This window comes from Elephantulus edwardii, unplaced genomic scaffold (genome assembly GCF_000299155.1).
Source record: "Elephantulus edwardii isolate Elephantulus edwardi_28Jun2011 unplaced genomic scaffold, EleEdw1.0 scaffold00096, whole genome shotgun sequence".
NCBI classification, from domain to species: domain Eukaryota; kingdom Metazoa; phylum Chordata; class Mammalia; order Macroscelidea; family Macroscelididae; genus Elephantulus; species Elephantulus edwardii.
The window spans coordinates 1,362,505-1,365,608 of record NW_006399846.1 but is presented as its reverse complement, the minus strand read 5'-3'; positions in this window follow the sequence as shown (position 1 = coordinate 1,365,608).

Below are 3,104 nucleotides of genomic sequence, written 5' to 3'. Positions count from 1 at the left end.
CTCAAGGCTTAACCCTCCTGGTGCCGCGCCGCGGGAGACGCGCCCAGCTGCGTCCCGGTGGAGGTTGGAGCGGTCATCTGGGGCCTGTGAGGTTCCCTATGTTCTGATGGCGAGTTTCCTCACCTCCTTCACCCCAACCCCATGGATTCCCATGATTGCTCCAATCAGTTTCTGAGATTTTGAGTCATCCAAGGCTCTAGGTCCTCAACTCTTGGTTCATGCCCCACCCCTCTCCTCAGTACTCAGGACAAAGATTTAGGAGGTAAAAGACCCACATCACTTTTGGATTATCCCAGCAATTTGAACTTCAATTTCATTCCGGCCCAGCCATAATGCAATCTCTATAATGCAACTCAAATTATCTTTAAAAGAATTAAGCTGGGTTGCATAGTTTTTCTAGTTTCCCATTTTTTCCCATCTTTGCTCTGACAAGGCCCTACACTACCTAATCCCTGGATAGCTCCCTGATTTCCTCTCCTACCACTTGTTAAGATCCAGTTAACATGCTGGTCTATGTTCTTAAGATTAGGCAAGCTGAATCTGCCTTTGGGCTATGGCTCTCTCTGCCTAGAATGCTTTTCCCTTACTCCCCCCCCCCCCCCATTCTCTCTACTCTGGTCTCATTTAGGAGGCTTTCCTAACCTCTTTAGCAAAGGGAGAGGCACCCTGGTAGTGCCGCAGTTGAAGCGTTTGCCTGCTAACTAAAAGGTTAGGGGTTCAAATCCACCAGTGTGCTCCTTGGGAAAACTCCAGTCAGCTTCCCAAGTATGACAGCCCTAGCAACCCTTTGAAGTAGGTCTACTCTGTTTTACAAAGCCCAATGAATCAGAATCTATGTCTCAGCAATGCTTTGGATTCCCCCCCCCCATTAAAAATAGCCTCTCCTGTGCCAACTCTCACTCTGTTCGTTCGATCTATCTATCTATCTATCCGTCTATCATCTAGCTATCTAATTCTGTTTTATTTTCCTTGGTACCCTCCAAGGACACCACACTCCCCTTAGTTTCCCTCCAACCTCACTGGCTGTTCCTTCTTAGTCCTCCTCCACTCGACCTCTAAATATTGGAGCTTCTTAAGACTGAGTCCTTGGCCCCCTTTTTCCACTCTCTGCCTAGTGATCTCATCCAGTCCCAGGGCTTAAATACTATGTAAATGTCAGTGAGTCCTAAATTTATATCCAGAGCTCCAGACTCATTTATCCAACAACCTACTTGACATCTCCACTTGGATGTCTAACAGCCAGGCAAAATTAATGTGGCCAAAATAGATGTCTTTAATTTTTCCCATGCCCAAGTCATTTCCTTCCAATATTCCCCACTCCAGAACATGGCAGCTTCTGGTTGTTCAGAGTAAAAATCAAGAAAACATCCTTCCTCCTTGTTCTTTTCTCACTGATTTCCTCCTTTTAATCTATCAGTAACCCCTCTGGGTTGTGCCTCCAAAATATATTCTGAATTTGTTTCTCTCCATCTGTATTGCTATCCCCTTGGTTCAAGTCATCATCTGTTATCTGGAAGATTGCAATAGTTTCCAAATTGGTTTCCTGCTTCTGCCCTTACCCTTTATAATTTAGTAATCACAGTATTCAGTGATATTTAAAAATCCTAAATCATACCATACTCTGCCCTGCTTAAAATTTTCCGGTGGCTTCTCACTGCATTTGGAATAAATGTGAACTGCTTGTAAGAAGCAGCACACCAACTTGTATTCACCCTCATAAAAGAGCTCTGTCAGATAGGACCTCTTGCATTTCCCAGTGATGGTGACTCCTCTTTCAGAGTAAAATTGTCATCCACAGTTTTAATGACTTTGACTTTTCAGAAGTAGGCATTTTTTTATAGGCACTTGAGTGAGCTGGAACCACCAACCTTTCAGTTAATAGGCCAGTCATTTGCACCATTCAGGAACACCTTGTAATGATGGCAGATTAAAGTCTAGAGTTCACCTGATCCCAGCCATGGTCTTTTAAATTAGAATCAATTCCTTTGAGTTGTAGTACTGGAGAAGAAGAATATTGTACATACCATGGACTGTTAAGAGAACAAACAGGTCTATCCTGAAAAGGGTGCAACCAGGCTGCTCTTTGAAGGCAAGGATTACTAAGCTCTGTCTGACATACTTTGGGCATATTGCAAGGAAGAACCAGTCCTTCAAGAGAGACATCATGCTGGGGAGAGTGGAGAGGCAACGCAGTCGAGGAAGACCCTGCATGAGATGGGTTGACTCAGTGACTGTGGTAATAGGGTACAGGTGTGTCAGAGACAATGAAATTGGCTCAAGATAGAGCAGGGTTTAGAGCTGTTGTACGTAAGGTTGCCATGAGTTGAAGTCAACTCGGTGCATAACAACAACCACAAGAAGCTATGCTGTAATCCTGAAGGCATGTGGTTCAAATCTACCAGCTGTTCTGCTGGAGAAGGATGGAAAATCTCCTCCTGTGCAATTAACTGCCTCTGAAAACCAGCCGGAGGGTCAGCTATGGGTAGGTTCCAACTCAACAGTATGCATCTGAAAGTTGGACAATGACTAAGGATGACAAAAGTTGTGGTGCTTGAGAAGAGTGCTGAATATTCCATGGACTTCCAAAAGAACAAACAAATGTGTCTTGGAGAAAGTGCAACTAGGGTGCTTCTTGGAGACAAGGATAGCTAAACTTCATTTCACATAGTTTGGACATGTTGAGAATATATATATGAGAATCAGTGAGAATATATAGAAGAATATATCAGAATCAGTGAGAATGGCACAGGATAGGGCAGGTTTCAGATGTTTTATTCATAGGTTCACTATGAGTCGTAGTTGACTTGCTAGCGCATAACAACTACAATATCTGGTACATAGTCTCAACTCACAGCTGACTCTCTGTTGGGTTTCCAAGGTTGTAAATCACCCCGGAGGAGATTGCCCTTTTTTCTTGCCAGGAGCTACTGGCTTTTGACTTAGCAGTGCAATTTCCTACAGACTATGCCACCGGATCTTCCCTTGCACAAAGTAAATGCTCAATATTTATTTGATAAATGCACTTTTCCTGGGACCCCTATCTACTCAGAATTCTTGCCACTCTCGCAGCTCTCTACCTGCCTTTCCTCACTATCTGCCCTCCC